This window comes from Protopterus annectens, chromosome 9.part0 (assembly GCF_019279795.1).
Source record: "Protopterus annectens isolate FY-2018-M chromosome 9.part0, PAN1.0, whole genome shotgun sequence".
NCBI lineage: Eukaryota > Metazoa > Chordata > Ceratodontiformes > Protopteridae > Protopterus > Protopterus annectens.
This window is the reverse complement of record NC_056743.1, coordinates 491,783,663-491,805,838: the sequence shown is the minus strand read 5'-3', so window position 1 is coordinate 491,805,838 and position 22,176 is coordinate 491,783,663.

Below are 22,176 nucleotides of genomic sequence, written 5' to 3'. Positions count from 1 at the left end.
TTTTGGAGGAGGAGAGGGTTGTCCGTGTACATGAGACAGTTGTAACATTGCCTCAAAATTCACCAGCTGGACTGGAGAGGAAACCATTGACTGAACTTTGGACATGCTAGAGTAATATAGGGAACTGAATTAAAATGGACTAATAGGGGACAAGGTAATCGTAGAGAGTATAAGAGTAAGTACTGCTTATGGTTTATTAGTGCTAACTTGTAAAATTACTTATTTGGACCAGTGAGGGGCCTTAGAAAGAGAATATGGTGTTTAAAGCATTTCTCCCCGGGCCTCCGCTGAAAACAGGATCTGTGGAACCTAGTCGGACATTCCCGGTCAACAAATGTTAAATAAATAAAATAAAATAAAATAAAAATTTGAGAGAGAGAGCAGATGTTCTTCGTTTTCCATTGCTGCAGTCCTTACTATTGGGTATAGTCCGCATCCAGTCGGCCCGAATACCAGAGTATAAGGCTGACGTCGGTCAGGGCGCATTAGACTGACGTCAGTACGTCAGGGTACTAATGCGCATGACCGGCGTTATATCCTCAGTCTTTTTTGCCGCGTGGTCCGATGCAGAAGCAGTTTTGCGAGTGCAGGTTGGCGTTCTGAAATATTTCCGAAACCGGAGTTTCAGACCGAATCAGAGTTGGCTAAGTACCTGTTGGGGAACATTTTGTTTTTCTTGCCTCAGTATTTAACCGGATGTCAGAAAAAGTGAATAACTGTATTTCTTGTGGGAAACAAATACCTCATAGGGATTACCATACATTGTGTATACCTTGTTTAGGGCCTGAGCACGGCGTTGTTGGTTGCCGCTCTTGTGCTAGGTTTAACAAACGCACTATTAAGAGGAGGTTAGACTGTGCCAGATTAGTGTTTGGGAAGCGTTGCAATTATAAAATGCCGCCGGATGCTCCGGCGCCCGCTTCGCCCAAGAAGCGCAAGGACAAAACAGCGAAGCCTAGGGTTGATGAACCGCAGTCCCGGACGCCGGTTCTTTAGGTGGCTCAGTGGAGCCAGAGGTTTTGCCAGGAGTTTCTATGGAGTCTCAGGCAGAAACTTTACTGTTACAGGATGTACCCTCTCAGGAGGCAGGCCAGGCTGAGGGGCTTCTCAGGTAACTATTCTTCCCTCTCTTCCCAAAGTAGTTAGAGCCTCTCCTTCTGTTGCCAAAACTTCTTTTTAGAGGTAGGGCAACTTCAGCTTCAGTAGGGCTTCTCCTAGCCTTCGGGTTCTGTACCTAAGAAACATATGCTTAAAATGGCAGAAGATTTGATTACTATGATTAGAGGTTCTATGGGCCCTCCTGATAAGAGGCCTAGAGTGGAACCAGAGTTTGACAGTTTTGAACAGGGTTCAGGGGCTTCTGAGTCTTCTGGAAGATTTGCAGGAGTATCCTCATTATTCTGATTCTGATGTGGATGATGCCACTCCTTGGCTTCTCCTCCTGAGGATTTTTCATTTTCAGAGACTCTGCATTCCATGAGGGAGCACTTTAAATGGGAAGGCCAGGATTACTCTGATTCCAGGAAGAGGCTTAGGGAATTCTTGTTTTACCCCAGCATAGGCCCTTAGCTATACCTCCTGTGTTGAATGTGGTGGAAGATGTTTTGCAGAGGCTTCCTGAACCCTGATTCTTTGCCTCCTGCTCCTGTTAAACCTGATAGGTACTATAGGGTGCCCGAAGCTCATAAGTATTTGTTTAAGAGTCCTAGGGCGACCCAGAAACTGTTTCTCAGGGGCCTAAAGGTGTTAAGGCCTCTGTGGTTAAAAATCCTGTTCCCACTGACAAAGAGGCAAGGGCGTTAGATAGGTGGGGTAAGAAAGTATATACTTCTTCCACTCTAGCCATGAGGCGTTGAATTGTCAGTTTCACATGCTGAAATATCAAAATTATCTCCTTTCACAATTGAAATCTAAGGTGGATGCTTTGGCGGAAGGTATTGATTGTAAAGACTTGCTGGATTTAGTTTATGTGTCTGAACAAGTGGGCAAGCATTCTTTGCAATGTGGTTTTGATGCTGTGCAGGCCTCCTCGAGGGTGGCTGCCACTAGTTCTGTTCTTCAGGCATGCCTGGTTGAGGGATCAAAATTTGGCTGAGCATGTTAAGACAAGGATTCTGGATGCTCCTTTACAGTCTGATGTGTTGTTTGGTTCACCTGTGGAAGCAGTTTTAAAGAAAATGGAGGACAAAGCTAAGTCTATGCAAACTGTTAAAGATTTTTGCAGGTACAGCCACGAAGTTTAGTAGAAATTGGCCTGCTAAGGGGTGGACATATCCTGCTTATGATTCCCAGTCTAGGGGTAGGTCTAGACGTGGTAGGGGCAGGGCTCAAGGTTCTTTTAGGCCTAGATCAGGGAGTTCACCTGCTCAGACTTCTGGTGAGGGCAGGGGTCAGTCCTTTCGTAAACAGACCCAATGACCTGCCTTTTCAGCTGCCAGTAGATTCTCGTCTGGCAGCTCCTTTGGAAGGGCGACTGTCTCTTTTCAAAGAAAATTGGGATTTAATTACTCAAGACAGATGGGTGTTGGACATCATTCAGCCAGTCCCTGTATCAGAAAGGGGCCTAGGATTTTATTCTCGCATGTTCCTAGTACCAAAGAAGGGGAACACGTGGAGACTGCTTTTGGATTTATCTCTCCTCAACACTTATCTGGACATTCCCAAGTTCAAGATGTTGACGTTACAACAGCTTTTACCCCTGCTGGGCAAAGATCACTGGATGGTAACTTTAGATCTCAAGGAAGCTTACCTTCATGTGCCTATCAGGCTAAGTTACAGGAAGTATCTGCGGTTTCGAGCTGGAGATTCTCATTATCAGTTCTCTGCATTGCCCTTTGGCTTATCTACTGCGCCCAGAGTATTCACAAAGGTTCTGGCTCCAGTGATAGCTTACTTCAGGCTACAAGGACTTCAAATCTATCCTTATTTAGACGACTGCCTGTTTCTGGCTCAAGACAAGGAAAAACTTCTTCAGCATCTGGAATATCTTATAGCAGTGCTAAGATGCCTAGGGTATTCTGTGAACGAAATAAAGTCCAGTCTAGTACCCTCTCAAGACATGTGCTTTCTGGGTGTGAGACTGAATACAGCAGCCCAGATGGCCTTTTTAACCCCGGACAAACAAAAGAGTCTATCACTTTACTTCCATCAACTATCTCATCAGTCCGTGCTGACTGCAGAGACAGTCCTTCAGGCATTAGGGTTCATGGCATCTTGTATTCTGGTGCTTCCCAATGCCAAACTGCATATGAGGAAGTTACAATGGTATCTCAAAAATGTATGGACACAGCACTGCCAGGATTTAGACACTGTCATTCAAATAATACCTTGCCTTCAAAGAGAATTTTTGTGGTGGGCTCAGGAATGTCACCTAAACAAGGGACTCTCTGTGACCCGGCCAGAGGTGAGTCAGATTTTACCGACAGATGCCTCAGACATTGCTTGGGGAGCTCATCTAAATGGAAAGTGGATACAAGACAAGTGGCCTGCCAGACTACAGCATCTACATATCAACATGAAGGAGATGTTAGCAGTCCAGTTCGCATTGATGGCTTTCAAGGAGTTACTTCTTCCAGGGCAGGTGTTGATTCTAACAGACAACACAACTGTCATGTGGTACTTCAACAAACAAGGGGGAATACATTCTTATCCTCTATGCAGGCAAGCAAAGATTTTATGGGAGACTGCGCTACGCTTGCACCTACCTCTTCAGGCAAGGTTTCTGCCAGGAGCACAGAACTCCTTAGCAGATGTGTTAAGCAGACAAATCATGGATCCCCACAAGTGGAAACTGGATCTTCATGTATTTCAGAAATTGACAGTGTCATGGGGAACTCCAGACATAGATCTGTTCGCTTCTCCGCTAAACCACCAGCTGCCACAGTTTTGCACAAAGGGGTTTCATCACACAGCTTGGAAAGTGGATGCTCTGTCTTTCAGTTGGACGAACCTTCATGTGTATGCCTTTCCACCTCTGCCTCTTCTTCCAAAGGTACTGTTAAAGGTCAGACAGGACAGGCCAAGGATGATTTTGATAGCTCCAGATTGGCCTCGCAACACTGGTACCCTACTACGGAGTCTGGTAAAGAAGCCTCCATGGCCTTAACCTTTGATTCCACATCTGTTATCCCAGCAGGACGGTCATCTGCTCAATGTCAAGCTTCACTCTCTTCATCTGACAGCCTGGCATCTTCTGTGTTGAACCACAGCAGGTCTCAACTTCCTCAACAAGTTTTAAATGTGATTATGGAAGCTAGAAGACCTAGTACAAGGAAAGTGTACGCAGCAAAATGGAAGAGATTTTTATTTTGGAGTAAAGCAAAGAATTTGGAGATTTCTGAGCCTAATTTGAGTTTGGCTCTTCAATATCTCACTGAGCTACTGGACAAGGGTCTGTCCTTCTCTTCCATTAAGATTCATGCTGCAGCAATCTCAGCTCACTATGATTGTGACCCACCATTGTTTTCGCATCCTTTGTTCAAGCAGTTTCTTAGAGGGGCAAAAAATATAAGACCCCCACGTAGAGCTCCTACTCCTGCTTGGGATCTCAATTTTGTGTTGGAAAAACTTACTCTACAACCTTTTGAGCCTGCGGCTACTGCTGAATTGAAATATTTGTCATGGAAGACTGCTTTTTTGTTGGCTATTACTTCTGCAAGAAGGGTGTCTGAGTTGCAGGCCCTTATGGCATTCGAGCACTTTTAGATTTTCCATAAGGATAGGGTATCATTACGTACTAATCCTTCCTTTATGCCTAAGGTGGTTTCTAGTGTGGCTTTAAACCAAACTATTCATTTGCCTACTTTTATGCAGACCCCCAAAATAAAGGGGAAAAGATTTTGCATACTTTAGATGTACACAGGCAATTGCTATTACTTAAGCAGGACTAAGGATTTTAGGCAGTCTCAGCAGTTGTTTGTTTCTTTTGCTTTGAGTTCAGGGCAAGCCTGTGTCAAAACAAACTATTTCTAGGTGGATTGGCTTTTGCATTGCATTTTGTTATTCCCATCATGGCAAGGAGGTTCCAGCTGGGATTAGGCCTCATTCCACTAGGGCTACTGCCACTTCAACAGCATTTCTACGGGGTGGCAACTAAGGATATTTTGGAAGCAGCTACTTGGAGTTCAGTGCATACTTTCTCTAAGCATTATCACCTTCCTATCTACTCTAAGTCTAGGGCTGGTTTTGCCACAGCTGTTTTGCAAGGCATGTTGTCAGCTCCTGCTTCTTTATGATTTGCCAGCCTCCCTTACCTCTGCTTTGGGATTCTACCCAATAGTAAGGACTGCAGCAATGGAAAACGAAGAACATAGTACAGTTTTGTACCTACCATAAATGTAGATGTTCGAGGATTCCATTGCTGCAGTCCAATTTACCCTCCCTCCTTCCCCTCTGTGTTTAGGGGTGGTTGTGTAGGTGTGTTTACCTGCTTATATATATTGTTCATGTTTTGGTGCAGGTATTTTGGGCCTTGTCTTTTTAGGGTCTTCTGACATCTGGGGCAAGAAAAGACTGAGGATATACCGGTCATGCGATTAGTACCCTGACGTACTGACGCCAGTCTAATGCGCCCTGACCGACGTCAGCCTTATACTCTGGTATTCGGGCCGACTGGATGCGGACTATACCCAATAGTAAGGACTGCAGCAATGGAATCCTCGAACATCTACATTTATGGTAGGTACAAAACTGTACTTTCTAAGGGAAAAAGTGAAGAGCAGACTTTGTGGAGCCAGGAATAGTTTGAACCCAATTAGGCGGTGCTGCCCGATGTTGCGCTATGCGCAAAACAGCACAAAACCGCGCAAAAGAGGGTTTTAAGAGAGGGAGATCAAGGAGTTAGGAATTGACCCAAAATGGCCAATAAAACTACAGTTTCAAGGCAGTAACCACTCCCACAGGGGCATGCAGGCTGCTCAATGTTTATCACTGCCACTGATGAACACACTTCCCTTTAGCCCAAGCAAACAATGGCCTCCAAGAAACTTACAAACAGTTCAGAACAGCAAATCTGTAACTGAACTTTTTTAAATCTCAGAAAAGTGGGGGAAAAAAGCAAGATTCTTTTGTTTTTTTTGTTTTTTTAAGGAAAGCAGAGGTTCACAAGTTTCAATAAGTTAGAACAGTGCAGTAAATGACCCCACACTTGAGTGTTAGGCCAGAGACCGATAAAATGCAAGTTTTAGGAATAAAATGATTTTAAAAATAAGTGCAGTCTGGAAATTCAGTAATCAGCTCTAGGTTGTGATGTTCATCGTGTTTCACTGTTGCAGTCATGACTGTAGGGTTCTCCGCGTGCGGCAGGCAGCCCTCGTTTGGCCAGAATCCCAAAGTCTGGGTCTGGTGTCGGCTGTTCAACCATGCTGCCTGATGTCAGAGCGCCATGAGTACAAAGCTGACAGCCGACGCCATGTTCTCCAGTCTTTCTTTCCATGCGGTGATAGCAGTTTGCAAGTGCCGGTCGGCTGACTCCTGACAATCTTTTCTGAACAAACTTCAGTCTGAAGACTTTCTTCTCCTACTCAAAGCTAAGTACCCCATTGGGGAAACTTTTCTTGCTCCAGTCCGATGTCAGAAAAAGTTAATAATTGTATTTCATGTGGGAAGCAAATACCTCATAAGGATTTTCATTCTTACTGTATTCCTTGCTTAGGCCCTGACCATGACGTAGCTAGTTGTCAGTTTTGTGCTAGATTCAATAAACGTACAATTAAACGAAGGTACAATTTTGCATTTCATTACTTCGGTAGGCGTTTTAATTACAAAATGTCGGATACGGTTCCGGCTACCGGAGTTCACAAACGACGCAAGGACAAAGACAGGCCTCCGAGGTCCAAATCTGACGATATCGCACAAGCAGAGCCAGCTTCAGGTTTGGCCGTCAGTGAGGTGCTTTTGCAGCCCCTGTCGTCGGCCATTTCAGAACCGATGGCCAAAACAGACTCCCACGAGGAGCCAACTAGGCCTTTGAATATTTCTATTGCAGGACCTTCGGACAATGCTCCTTCGGATGGGTCCGGAGCTGCTGTACAGGTACCGGCTTCCGAAGGGGTTTTCAGGCCTACTCAGCTTCTAATAAAGGCAAAGGCAAAGACTTCTTCCAAATCAAAGACTGCAACACAGGCCTCTTCTGATCCGGCTCCCAAGTCACAGAAACAGTTACTTAAGATGGCTGAGGATTTACTTACTAAGATTAGGGGTTCACATCCCCCTCCAGATAAAAGGCCAAGGCAGGAAGTTTATTATGACTCCTCTGATCAGGCTTCTGTTTCTTCAGTTTCTTCTTCTGACCAGGAATTTTCTTTCCCTTCTTATGAGGATTCTGATGCTGAGGAATCCATTCCTTCATCTTCTCCCCCTGAGGATTTCTCTTTTGGGGAAAATTTGCATGAAATGAGGGAACATTTCCACTGTGAAGGACAGGAGTATTCGGAATCTAAGAAAAGACTAAGGGATTTTCTTCTTCTTCCCCAACATAGACCCCTGGCTATTCCTCCTATTTTGGATATTGTGGATGATGCTTTTTCGGAGGCTAACTTAACCCCTGACTCTCTTCCTCCTGCTCCTGTTAAGCCTGACTGATATTACAGGGTTCCTGATTCCCACCAGTTTTTATACAAGAACCCTACTGCTGACCCTGAAACCATTTCTCAGGGTCCAAAGGGAGTTAAGGCCGCTTCTGCTAAAAACCCCATTCCCACTGAGAAGGATTCCAGATCTTTAGAAAGATGGGGCAGAAAAGTGTACACTTCTGCTACTTTATCTATTAGGACTTTAAACTGTCAGTTTCATATGCTGAAATACCAGCAATTTCTCCTGTCTGTTTTAAAACAAAAGCTTACTTCCATTTCCGCCTGTGCAGATAAGGAATTACATGACTTAATGCATGCCACTGAACAAGTTGGGAAGCATGGTTTACACTGTGGATTTGATGCCTTGGAGGCTTCTTGTAGGGCTGCTGACTCTGGCACAGTAATTAGAAGGCATGCATGGTTAAAGGAGCAAAATTTGCCAGATCAAGTAAAAGTTAAATTATTGGATGCTCCTGTTCAGCATAATGTTTTGTTTGGATCTAAAGCTGAAGAGGTGATTAAAAAGATGGAGGACAAGGCGAAATCCATGCAGACAGTTAAAGATTTCTTTCAAGTACAGCCACCCAGATTTAGCAGGAATTTGCCTACAAAAAATTGGTCCTTTCCCAATTCAGACAGGCCTCAGAGGGGTAGATACAGATGCTCCTGAGGAAGGCCTCAAACACAAGCCTCTTATAGACCAAGACAGTGGACTGCTTCCACCCCTAGGGGAGGAGAGGACAGGTCGCAAACTCATAGGAAACCGACTCAATGACTCCCTCTGTTGGGCTGCAGGAACTTCTTGCCTGGAAGCCCCTCTCGGAGGAAAACTTTCTTTTTCACCGAAATTGGACTCCTGTAACCCAAGACAAGTGGGTTCCGGATGTGGTTTCAAGAGGTTACAAATTCCCTTTACATACCCTACCAAGGCCAAGCGGATGGTCAGATCTTCCAAAACATCAATGGACAGAGGCCTTAAACCAGGGGAAGCTCTTTTGGCTATGAAAGCCATAGAACTAGTTCCACTTTCAGAGATGGGACAAGGTTTTTACTCAAGGCTCTTTCTAGTCCCCAGGAAGAAAAATTCATGGAGACCCATTCTGGATCTGTCAGTCTTGAACACTTTTCTAGAGATTCCAAAATTCAAGATGCTTACTCTACAGCAGCTACTTCCAATGCTGTCCAAAAATGCATGGATGGTAACTTTGGATTTAAAGGAGGCATATTTACACATTCCCATCAGGCAGGAATGCAGAAAATACCTCTGGTTCAAGGCCGGATCGAGGCACTTTAAATTCTCTGCGCTGCCCTTTGGATTTTCTACTGCACCCAGGGTCTTCACCAAATGCCTGGCTCCAGTAGTAGCTTACTGCAGACTCAAGGGAATTCAGATTTACCCTTATCTGGACGACTGTCTTATTCAGGCAGACAGCAAGGAGGTCTTACTCCAGCATCTACAGTTTGTTCAGGATCTTCTCAAGTTCCTGGGATTCACTGTAAACATAAAGTCAAATTTGACACCCTCACAACAGATAATTTTTCTGGGCGCTTCTTTAAACACAACAACCCAGATGGCGTTTCTGACGTACGAAAAACAGTTTCAGCTGGCTTCAACTTTCAAAACCTTGGCAACTTTAAATCTGCTATCTGCAAGGAGATTCCTGCAGGCTTTGGGTTACATGGCCTCCTGCATCCTTCTCGTACCATATGCAAGACTACACATGAGGAAAATACGGTGGTACCTAAAAAGTGTATGGTCTCAGCATTGCCACAGTTTAGACATACTGATCTCTGTCCTGCCTTGTCTTCGAAAGGAATTCCTTTGGTGGTCCAAGGCATGTACTCTAAACAAAGGAAAACCCTTCTGTCTGCCTCCTGCCACTCTGATACTAACCACGGACGCCTCAGATTATGCATGGGGAGCCCATTTTCAGGGCAACTGTGTGCAGGGCCTTTGGACAAAGGATCGGAAGCACCTGCATATCAGTTTAAAGGAAATGTTAGCCATTCAGAAAGCTCTATTGGCCTTCAGGAATCTTCTACAACCAGGACAACTACTGATACGGACAGACAACACCACAGTTATGTGGTACATAAACAAGCAAGGGGGATCTCATTCCTACCCCCTTTGCAGACTAGCTATGGATCTATGGAACACAGCTCTAGCTTGCAATCTGGACCTTCAAGCTCGGTTTCTACCAGGGAAGCAAAACTTCCTGGCAGACAGTCTGAGCAGAAACCTTTCATATCCACACGAGTGGATGCTGGACACCAAAATATTCAGGATGATAACAGCAGTCTGTGGATGTCCTCACATAGACCTCTTTGCATCCCATCTCAATCAACAACTACAGAATTTTTGCACCAGGACTTTCCACGAACAAGCTTGGACAGTGGATGCATTATCATTCAGTTGGAGAAACCTCTCGATATGCCTTTCCGCCTCTTCCTCCTCTTCCACGGATATTATTAAAGATCAAACAGGACAAGCCCAAGATGATGATCTTGCTGGCCCCAAATTGGCCTCGACCGTTTTGGTACCCTACTCTGAAAAACCTATGTCTGGAGCCCCCTTGGGTTTTACCACAGACTCAACCTTCTGTCCCAACATCAGGGTCAGGTTCTACACTCCCATGTCAGAACTCTCAGCCTGGCGGCCTGGTTAATCCTGGGTCTTTGATTCATTATCTCCTACCCAAGCAGGTTATGGATGTCATTTTAGAAGCCAGATGTCCTAGCACTAGAAAATCGTATGCAGGAAAATGGAAAAGATTTTGTTCCTGGATGCAGGCTCAGGATTCTGATCCTCTTCTTCCTAACATTCCTTTGATTTTACTTTACCTGACAGATCTCTTACATAAGGGTCTCTCTTTCTCTTCCATTAAGATACATGCCTCTGCTATTTCCGCTCATTATAATACAGACACTCCAATCTTTTCCCACCAGCTCATGAGACAGTTTCTCAGAGGAGCTAAGAACTTAAGACCTCGTAGATCTTCTCCCATTCCTGCTTGGGATCTCAACTATGTTTTGGAAAAGCTCACCTTACCTCCTTTTGAGCCTGCTGCCTCTTCTGACATCAAGTTATTATCTTGGATAACAGCCATCCTGTTAGCTCTGACCTCTGCCGGAGAGTTTCACAGTTGCAAGCTCCTATGGCTGTGGAACCTTATATTATTTTTCATCAAGACAGGGTGTCTTTGAGGACTAATCCTACATTCATGCCTAAGGTGGTTTCTAAAGTGGCTTTAAATCAAACTATCCACTTGCCAACTTTTTTCCCCACTCCTCAAAATAAAGGGAAAGGATCTTACATTCCTTGGATGTACACAGACAACTACGTGTTTACCTGGACAGAACCAAGGACATCCGAAAATCAGAGCAATTGTTTGTTTCTTGTGCTTCAAGTTCCCAAGGTAAAGCCATTTCAAAACAGTCCATTTCTAAATGGATTGCTCATGGAATCAGATTTTGTTTTCCACACCATGGAAAGAAAATCCAAGGGAGTATACGGACTCATTCCACCAGAGCTGCTGCCACTTCAGCTGCCTTCCTCAGGGGAGTTCCTACCAAAGACATTTTGGAAGCTGCAACTTGGAGTTCAGTGCATACTTTTCCAAGCACTACAATCTCTACTCTAAGTCTAGGGCAGGCTTTGCTTCTGCAGTCTTGCAGGGCCTTTTAGCCGCCCTTCTACTTTATGACCACCACCCTTTCATTCTGCTTTGGGATTCTACCCTACAGTCATGACTCCAACAGTGAAACACGATGAACATAGTACAGTTGTGTACACTTACCATAAATGTAGATGTTAGAGTGTCTTCACTGTTGCAGTCTGGGTTTCCCTCCCTCCTGTTCCCTTTTTTACTTTTGTGTGGTTCCTTTTTTCACCATTCTTCAGAGATTTGCAAAGGATATGGGACCTTACTCATTTTGGGACTTCTGACATCTGGGGCAAGAAAAACTGGAGAAGATGGTGTCGGCTGTCAGCTTTGTACCCCCTGGCGCTCTGACGTCAGGGAGCATGGTTGAACAGCCGACGCCGGACCCAGACTTTGGGATTCTGGCCGACCGAGGACTGCCTGCCGTCAGGGGAGGACCATACAGTCATGACTGCAACAGTGAAGACACTCTAACATCTACATTTATGGTAAGTGTACACAACTGTACTTTCTAAATACAGTTGCCAACACAGAAATCAAGTTTAACAAACCAGAAAATGCTCAAAAGTAGGCGGCAATGCAGAATAACTTAACAAATAAGCTGAAGTGTCAAAAGCTTTGGCCAAGTCAAGGTAAGTTGCATGCACTGACTTTCCCTCATCCAGAGCCTTGGTGATGGTCTTAAAGAAGTCAACCAAGTTCAACAGGCAAGATCTGCCCTTGATGAATCTGAACTGGGTGGGGTCAAGTATTTGGAGATTGCCTATGTTCTTGTTTGAGATCCATAATAAGCTTCATGGCTTTACATATCAGACATGTCAAGCTAATGGGGCGATGGTTTCCAGGGCCCAGTAGTGGCACCACCTTTGTGCAAGGGGATGACAATGGCAGTTCTCCACTCTGCTAGAATTAAGTTTGTACGTAGGCTGTGATTATAATGGTGTTCAATGAGAAAGACCATTCTTGCTGGAGATAGTGCAGAATGCAGACTGGGATACTATCAGGACCCATGGAAGTTGTGTTCTTTGCCTTGGATAGGGCCTTTAACACTTGCTCTATGAAGATGTGTGGCGCAGGGCAAGTATTTGGGTTGTCGATGCTTTTGCGGTGATGGGGTTGAAGTTTGTGCTGAACCTAAGTCAACAGGATCAGCTTAAGTGATGCTTTAAGTACTAATTCAGAACAGACCTGGGATTTGCCATGGAGGTTCCTGACATAACTGAAGAAGGCTTTGGTTTCCCTTTATTTCGAAGGCTAGTTTGGATTCATAATGGACTTTGGAGGTTTTCACTAGTGATCTAATTGTTGAGGCCAAGGAGGGAGTTTTTCCAATGTGGATTTTTTTTCCTTTTTACCCTTGGACAACAGTTTCTTCCTTTTGTTGTAAAGCCTGTTGGTAGAGAATGTCCACCAAACAGGTTTGCTTTTCCTTGAGCAGGTTTTAGTTCGGTTGGGAATGGCTGATTCCATACAGTTGTAAGGTGCTTGTATACTGCACTGAAGTACTGTTCAGCATAGTTGTCTGTATCCTTTGAGGGGGGGTGCTGGTGTGAAGCTACAGATACCTTCCCTTAGGAGATTGTAGTCTGCTTTTGAAAAGTTTTTTTTTTTTAGCTTAATTATGGCTGAGGAGGTTGGGGTTGGGTGGGATAGAAACTTCAAACAAGACAGTCGTATCTGATCTCCTCTGAGAAGACTATACTATGGGAGTGATGCATTGGTCACCCATGTTGGTGAGAACTAAGTCCCGAATGTTCGCTTTGTGGGGGATGAGAAGACTTGGTCTAGTGTGTTAGAACTGATTTAAGTGCAGGAATCATTGAGTGAGTGCATTAGTGCAGTAATAGTTCACCCAGTTTATGTTGGGGTAGTTGAAGTTACCAAGGATCAGGGTGTTATGGGGTACCTTGATGGAGTCTAGTAGATCCAGGGTAAGAGGAGTGGATGTCCTGAGTCATGGAGGGAGGTCTGTAGCTGGCTATAACTTGGATGGGTGTGTTGCCAACTGTTAGTTGCAGCTGGGGTAGTAGTTCTAGTGCATCATGCTGGCAAACTAGTCTGGAGGTGTGCCTGTCATTAATGAAGATGGACTCTACCACCCTTAGTCTTCCTGACCTATTTTTGGGTCAGAATGTGTGGAATGAGGTATAGCCTGGAATGGCAGGGGTGCTCTCTGCAGTCCTGAACAAAGTTTCTGTGACCACACAGACATTGGCATCTTCCAGTGTAAGGAGAGCCTCCAGTGAGTGCATTTTCAGGTTAAGGCTCCTAGTGTTAAGCAGCATGACCGTCCATTTGCTTTTTTGACAGATCTTTTTATTTTGGAAGATTTGTTTTGGGGGCTTTGACTAAAAAAGGCATACTAGGGGAGGCAAGACTTTTTTTCCAGGATCTGGAATCTGTGGTGACAGGTGGTGGCCATCTCTGAGAAAGCATTGGCCTGTCAACCATGTCATTCAAGACAGATACTGCATCCTCTTGAAATGACACCAGAAACTAAGCCAATTGTTGAAGTCAATTATTTTTTTGTTGGTATTTTATCATTCTTAATGAAGATAAGATGCTGCTTAGGGCTAGGGTCATACCTGCTTGGGGTACATAGTCAAGAGCTCAATCATATGCCTCTTACAGTCCAGGGAAGTGCATTTCAAGTCATTCACACCAATATGGACAATGACAGAGTTGTACTTGTGGAGAGACTTGTGCATGATGTGGCAAATTCTGGCACCAGACATACAACTGACTGTGACCACCTTGTCAAGCTTGGTGAGGGGAACATTGGTGTGTCTCGCAATTGAGTCACCAGTGATTATTATGGTTTATTGCTATGCCATGTTAACTGTGATGGTTTGTTTTGCCTTAAGGGCTGTGTTTTTGAGACTCTGGTATGTTGTGTGTGGAATATTTGTGAGTGTGTTTTGGAGGTTTCTGCTGTTCAAGTAAGTTTTGTTTTTATTGAGGACCTATCCATAGGTGGATGTATGCTGTGCTTCACTATATGTGATGAGTGGTGCGGTGGTTGTGCTTAACAATCTCCTGTCAGGAGTACTGGCTATGGCACAAGAGAGCATGGATTCCAGGTTACTGATGTAGATGCATTTCTCTCAAGTAGAATTATGTGCTAGGTGAAGAGGGCTGTCAGTAAACATGAGGCAGTTGCTACACTGTCAGTATGCCCATGTCGGCAGGAGAAATTGATGGGAATTGTCCAGACAGTGTTGTGAATACTTGTCGGACTTGTGGGGAGAGGGCTTTGATAAGGGTTTTCCACAAGTGTGTAGACCACAAAAACCTTAAATGTAAATTAACTGGCCTGAAGCACAAGTGCTAAAACCAAAACTAAGATTCTTAGAATAACAGGTAATTTAATCAGGCTACAAACAAGCAGTAACAAAGCAGAATAAAAGCACTTTAACACTTAAGAGCGCACTAAAAATAAGGGTATAAAGTAGGAAGAGCACAATTGCCATAAAAGCAGCTGAATAAAGTGAATTCTTTTTTTAGGTGGAAAGGGAGGAAATGGAAGATAGTTCAAGATGAAGAAACTAAAGGGGCTGGCCTTTCCAAATGCTCTCTATTCAGTAGCCTGAGCTGATGAGATGGGACAGGGAGAAGTGCCCAAAATCAAAGAAACAAGGGGGTAGTCCTTCCCAAATGATCTCCCTATACTCTTGAGTGGGCAAATGAGTTGGGAATGGGAGGAGTGACCAAAATCAATTTTTACAGCAGGGGTGGGCAATTCCAAAGCCACCAAGTTTGAGTACGACAACACTTGACTGGGAGGGCAGGAAAACCAACAATGCAGACAGAATACAGAGGCCAGCAATAAACAATGAAGCAAATATATAAATGCAGTACAGTGCAAATCAAGTGCAAAAGACTACTTATCTGTTAATTTCTCCAAATCATTTGGGTGTCTAATACCATGACTGCAGTGGACCCCATTCCTAAGTCAAAGTACAATTAAAGTTCATGAAATTAGTATAGTTTCAGTCAGTCAGCCAGAAGTGCTCCTACTACTATTGGGACTGTCTGGGTATCTTTTTTTTTTCCCACATCGCTCTCATTTCTGCCTGCAAATCCTGATATTTTATGACTTTGCGTCTGTGTGCAAGACACTGCAGCCACTGGGTGTGGTGAGATCAGTGGTACTTTCGCCTTTTCATGGATCAATTTATCTGGTTTTCTAACTTCTATCTTTTGAACTGTTGGTAATGGATGATCTCATGTGATGTAAACTTCATTCTCTATGATGCTTTGTGGCTCATGTTTCCAGTGTTTTTCAGCCACTTCAGTATCATAATGTTTGCACATTCCCCAGTGCAACAGTCTTGCCACATTATGACTTTCAGTATACAGTCCTTATCTATTAGTTTCGTATATCAGGCGGTTACAGAGTTCAACACAGTCTGGTAGCTAGCTCTGCTATATCAGTTCTGCAGAAAAATGCAAGTCTTAGTACTAGAAGTACAACAGAGAAAATAAACCTCAGGCAATTAGATAAACACAACAGTGTTGGCTAATGGCTAACACCTTAGGTAGCCTGACTCCACAGAAAGCAAATCAACCTCCACCTGAAACTAGCTACTAAACTACCCTGAGAAACAAACCATGCAGACAGAATACAGAGGACAGAGAAGATTGTTTTTCTAGACATTGAGTTGGTTAAAAATAAGGAACTGAGCGCATCTACTACACACAGGAAACCTACTTTCTCAAACATGCATCTTCATTTTAATAGTTGGCATCAGAAAAAGGTTGTAGTGAAAAGCTAGCTTATAAGGTCAACCAGGATATCATCTGATGCATTTTTTTCAAGAATGTGAAAATATTGTAGACATGTTTGGGAAAAGGGGTTATCCAAAAGTTTTTTTTGGATGAAATTAAGGAGGAAGTTATTCAAAATAGACTTTGGGGTATATATAAACCCTTGTTGGGAAGTGAGGAATATGTAGATGCTGAGTATGTTTGTTGTATTGATTCAAGTTATATTGATCAAAAGAAAATAACAAGGGATACCAAATCTTTTACATCTACCTTTACTTTGGATATTGTGGGAGTGCTGCGAAAAAATTGGATGGTGTTTAAAGTTGACAGTCATATTTGAAGGGTGTTTGGGGATGAACCCCAGGTAATTTTCAGGAAGAATAGCTCTAACAATTGGAGTCAAAAGGTAGTGAAAACAGAAGACCAGTTGGCATGTTTAAATATGGACATTGTTCACAATGCCCATATATGATAAATGATGGTCCATATTAGGGTTAACATGTTTAAAATGAGGAGGTATTTTAATTGTGACTCTACTCAAGTTGTCTATATAGCTATGTGTAAAGTTTGCCCAACGTTTTATATTGGGAAAAACTAGCAGGAAATTGAAAGTTTGAGCAAATAACCGACATTAGAAAGGGTAAGAGTATTAATGCTTTAGACATGCTGTGTGCCCAACACATGTATTTAATTTTAATGTTATAGAACTGATTATTAAAGACCAAAGGGTGTTAGTTGTAGAATAAATGCGAGTTGAAACCACAATTTTGAATGCCACAAACTCCTCTGGTCTCAATGAATGCTGCTCTATTAATTCTGTTTTGAAATTGAGACATTTGGAATTGTAACTTAGTTTTTATGCAAGCTTGGCATGTATATATTTATATGTATTTTTATATATTGTCACATATTTTTATATATTTATACATTAACGTATAATATGAAACAAGTTTAGGATTTTATTGGGATTCAGCATTCTCCTCTTTTAGAATTAGCAGTAATGTTGTCTCTTTCGGCTTTTTCTGGTTAGTGGTCACCACAGCGGAACTTCGGTCCGCTAATGATTGGCAGTATATTTTTACGTGCTGAGTTACCGGCCCTGACGCACAACCTTCAATGAAGGCACGCCCATTCACACATGTCTCCACACAGAAGGTACTCTAGCTAAGAATCGACTAGGACACTGTCTTACTGTGAGTCGAATAACGTTACAGAGCACCACCGCCACAGTAGAATTAGCAGTAATACAATGTAATTAGTGTTGGCGATTTGTATTGGTTAAGAATCAATTATATTGACTTATTTAAAGTGCATTATCATGAAATTTTTAGTTCTGATGAAGTCTTAGAGACAAAAGTGCTAAGCTTTATACAATAAAGTAGTTATTTGGAGTTGTGTGTTATTTGTTGGAAGATATTGGATATATCGGTTCTGCAGCTTCACACAGGATAAGTTTTCCTTGTTGTGAATTTGGACTTGCACAGATGCATTTTCTACATTTGTACTTTATTTTGGTGACTTCCTGTATTGAAACTTAACTGAGTTTGATCCTCTTATTTCCAAAACCCAAATTTCAAAGGAATAAAGCATAAACTAAGAAAATGGCACTTGTTTTATGTTGAATTTTAAAAAGGTATTTGGTAGTGAATAGGGGCTGGTTAAGAAACCGGTGACATTTGGCTTGGAAAGGATATAATGTACTAATAGTGAATTCAATGGAAGGTTGGAATGGGAAAGTTTATACAGAAGGTAACTAGATAGATTTACAAAGTGAGCCATGTATCTTTGTATTTTAGGTTATAAGAGCAGGAAAAAGCTAGGGAGATTTTTTATACTGTGGAAGTCTGGTAGACTAGATGTGTAAATGCAGTGGTTACAGATGAAGATGGGGAAAGAAGCAAAGTTACAACAGGCAAGGAAGAGAAGATCTAAGCTACATAAAAGAATAGAATAAATGAAACGCACTGTACAGTGAAGAACATGGATAAACATGAGACCTGCCTTGGTGAGTCAACTGTTTTACCAATTTAGCAGTTAGAATTTTTTAATTTTAAGACTCTGCTGCATGTGGGGCTACACTGGCCTAATTAGTGATACATGCTGACTATCGCAGCATGCCTAGCCCCTCACCACCTCCCCCCTACAACGTAATACTGTATGTACTTAAGATCATGATACTGGTGTTGGTTGGTAAGTTTCCCCCATTAAAATCTTCATTGTTTATGTGGCCACCAAAATAACTCTGGAACTTACCAGCATTCTTTCTATTACTTATAAGCACAACATGAAGTCCTTCAATAAATAATGGTTCAAAGAAGTTAAGTAAATGACGTATGAAGGGCGTTCTGACCTACTTTTTTTCGTGAATAAAATATGTAGTTTAGAAGGACATGAGAAATGTAATGAACATCATAAGAACTGGTGTTTTATGTATTACAGTTGAATCCATTTCACAAACCCCTCCAATTCCCAGAGACGTTGAGCCTTCAAGCTGAGGAGGAGCTTAAACTCGCACCCACCACCTACTTCAGCAGAGGACTAGGGGCCAGAAGGAATTATGTTAGTGTCATCACTGTAGTTGTCCTGGAGTGCATCCACTGACTATCCCCTGATCAGCTGATTACAGATTGATACTGGGTTGCTTGAACATCATGGGTGGTCCCTAAAGTCAAGATTCTGATCTCTGGGTATATGGTGCCAAGACTGTTACTGTTTGGATCTTGAATCATAGACTTAGAAATACTCTCTTAAAGACAGATGTTGATGATTACTTCAGCTCAATCCTCGTGATCCCTAGGCCATTAGTGACAGATGTTTTTCCCAAGTGCCATCTGTCAGTCATGCAGCCTTCAACACATGAGCATTGCATGATTGTCCCTACATGACAGTCTGTACATTTGCTTGTTAAACCTTAATGATTCCTATAAGGAAAATATGGACACCGAAGATCTTAAGATATAGATAATGATAATAGCTTTTCACCCTGCATTTCCACACATTTTTTTTCAGAGAAACTGTAAGGCTCGTAAAGTTAATGCCTTCTCTCAAAAAAATCCTTAGTTTGAGTCTGACAAAATTTTGGTACTTGTTCCAGCAGGGCACATTATGGGGAATGCCATCAGTGTGGCTTGCAAGCACTCTTGACTCTTCCTGCAACTGCTAAGGAGGGGGGAGTACCTTTTTTAACCCAAGATACAGTGACACAATGTGAATGCATGTGACTTCTCTGGCAACTTTTATCCAGTACTGAACCTAGAGACCATAATTTTTTCCGCCTTAGTGCCCCTCCTAGTTGAAAGCTCTGGGTTGGGCTGGTAGGACCCTTTACTCCTCTACCTCACTAGTTTTCCTGGCCCCCCCCTCAACTGTTCAACTCACCTTTACATTTCTCCATAATTGATGTGATGATTCTTTCCTCCATCCTTCCCTGAGAAAGGGATTAAGGTGATGGTCTATATCTGCAGATTCAGAAGGAGGCTTCTGTGTAGCCGTTGCTGTCCTACCTTCTGTATTTACAGGCTTTGATATATGCCTGCATAGAATGGCTTTGAAGACTCCCTTAAAAAGGAGCTCAAAATTGTATTCTGGCTAACTGTTTCAGTAAACAGCTTCACCTCAACAGTCCTCTCTGCACTTAATGGAAGAACTCTTTAGCAGGAGACTGGATCTCTGCACCGAGACACCTCATGACATTCCCCTTTTAGCAGTTCTGGTTTCCAGGCTTAACCATGAAAGATGATGAACCCTTTTTACAGACTAAGTGGCACCTAGTCGTTACCATCTTCATATTAGCTGGGATGTCCAAGTGGATGATTCTACTAGTCAGCTGCACTCCTCAGTCAGATGCATACCACCAGGAGGGGGTGATTGTCAGAATGTATGCTTTGGGGGGGGGGCACCACAAAGGATTTGTATACTCTGGGTGTAGTAAGATTTGGAGCAAGACAAAATGAAATATATCTCAATGCTAATTGTGAATAGTTTTTCTTTTCATTGAGTTTGAGGAATATCACATAACTTTCCCCTTACTCTGAGCTACAGGAGTGTTGGATATCAATAGCAAGAGTCTGGGTACAACACTCCTACAGGGGAAGCAGGAGACAAAGTTCTACTTCAAAATGTTTAGCTGCTACAATGAATTTCAGTACTTGCTCATCTATCTGTTCTGGTAAGTGCCAAGTGTTTGCTGCAACTACAAAGCCGAAAGATGATCATATCTTAAGGTCTGATGATCTCTTCAAAAACTAAGATTAATGAACACAGCAGTCACTGTAGAGCTCTATGTACAAATTCTATGCCAGAATGTATATATGTAGAAGCACTCTTCTGCTTAGTTTCCAAAGTGAAGGGATGATTTCCATCCTTTCTAATTTGAAGTAGGTGACTTCAACAAGTATGCTTAGATTTTGTATGGTCACTGTCAAGGCAGTCATAACTCTACTGGTGTAGGCCACGTTGATACTATATTGCTAACATAATTGATTCCACTTGGCACATCTGTGCTTGAGGTCAACATAGAAGATTCCATTAATTCAATTTGGGTGGGTGAGATTACTATTATAACACGTTTCTTCTGTATGATTTTTTCCTATGTATCCACAACATTGTTAAATATTGGTCTTTTGATGATAGGAGCTTTGCAGGAAAAGGTTCCCCATATGTTCCTGTACCTGAATGACTGTCTCTTGGTGGACTCGATTGTCAGTACCCTAATACTGACATTGTAATTCATACTCCCATGACTGTAATTCCCTGGGAGAGACCATAAATGTGGGGAATAATCTTTGATCCTATTTCATAGGAATAACTTCTACCATAGAGCTGGAACTCTCCAGCAAATAATTCCAACCCCATCTATGTCATATGAAGCCCAGAATTTGGCGTCTTGTATGTGGACATAGTGGTGGTAGCTCAGACCGTAATGTATCCGTTGCTAATAGGTGCAGTGATTCTTCATGATGTCCTTTGCATATGCTAGGGCTAAAATGTTGGGACAAGCTGAGGATTCAGTGGTTATAGTTAATACAGGATTGCTGATTTTCTCTTGAGTCTCACTGGTCACCAAGACCTCAAGTGGTGGACCGTATTTCAAGTTGGTAACCCATTCCAGCAGCCAGTTTGCTGGTTCTAATATATTTTGCTAGTGGGGAGAGGAGTATAGGAGTGGTTCTACCCACCAGTCATGGGGGCAGGGATTCTTCTAGAGGTAATCATATGATGCAGTACAAGTGCTGGTGGTCTTATGAGGTCCCGGAGAGAGAGAGTGCTGCAGCCGGGCACCTTCCCAAATCAATCTAACAAGCAATCCAAAGAAAGGTATCTTTATATATAAAAAAAAAAAAAGGGGGGCGAGCAAACAGTATTGCCTTTTCATCTCTACTCGGCAGTTCACATGTCATAGCCAATAAACATACTTCCAAACTCTTATTTCTCTTCAGGCTCTTGATGTTGTCGCTTCCTCAAGTTTACCTTGAATTTTCAAAAAATGGGGCATTTGAATGCCTGACCTGTTCACTACTCAAAAAAATGTGGTAACAATACTAATACACCTACTAATTGTAGAAGAGCAACAGGAAGTTTGGGATGAATTTTCTCCTGTTTTAATGGATATTCTGCATGCCTTCTCACCATTCCCATAATTTCTGCTTCCTCAAAAAAGATCAGAGAAGAAAGATATATATCAAAGGTGATCATCATCAATCTGTAGTGCCGAGAGGGGGAGTAAATTTAGACTGTGTGCTGTTTTTGATGAAATACTTGACTGTCCCATTTGTATCCTACTGTTATGTCTGGAACCACCCCAGCAGCCTACACCTGTCATATAGATCCATAGTGATGTTCCATGGCATCAGAAGTGACTGAGGTGCCAAGAAACCCTTGTTCAAGCTAAGGATCTTATCCCCAAGCAAGTGGGAGGAGGTTCTCCATTCAGATGCTGCAATATCTAATAATCCAGTCATTCAGATTACAGGTACACTGGTCTCATGTTCCTTGGTGCACCAGTAACTGTCTGGGATCCAAGATTCTACATTCTGAGCATTATGAACTGTAGGAGGTCAGGATTGTGGCCTATTATTAATAACGGGTTTTCTGCACAAATGCTGCACTTGTCACCTCTGAATCTCTCCTCTTGGCTGGCATCACTGAAACTTCACATTTGACAGGCTTTTGGAATG